The sequence below is a fragment of the Echinops telfairi genome, unplaced genomic scaffold (genome assembly GCF_000313985.2).
Source record: "Echinops telfairi isolate 266 unplaced genomic scaffold, ASM31398v2 ScPeMD7_7468;HRSCAF=8506_0, whole genome shotgun sequence".
In the NCBI taxonomy this organism is placed as follows: Eukaryota; Metazoa; Chordata; class Mammalia; order Afrosoricida; family Tenrecidae; genus Echinops; species Echinops telfairi.
The window spans coordinates 6,195,729-6,196,017 of record NW_022111369.1 but is presented as its reverse complement, the minus strand read 5'-3'; positions in this window follow the sequence as shown (position 1 = coordinate 6,196,017).

The following is a 289-nucleotide window of genomic DNA, read 5'->3' as shown; positions in this document are numbered from 1 at the left end:
TTCCTCCCACCCTGGTAATGATAAGTAATCTTGGATTTCTGAATATTTAGTTATTTCATGTAGGAGAGATCGAATGGTGTTTGCCCTTTGATGGCTGATTTATTTTGCTCAACACCATGCTTTCAAGGTTCATCGTGTTGTGACATACAGCAGAACTTCATTTCTCTTCACAGCGGCATCCTATCCATGTATCCGTCCATGGACATATTGGTTGCTTCCACCTTTTGCTATGGATTCAACAGCCTGTTTTATGAACAACACAGCAAGCTTCATGGAGTGCAAGCATCAC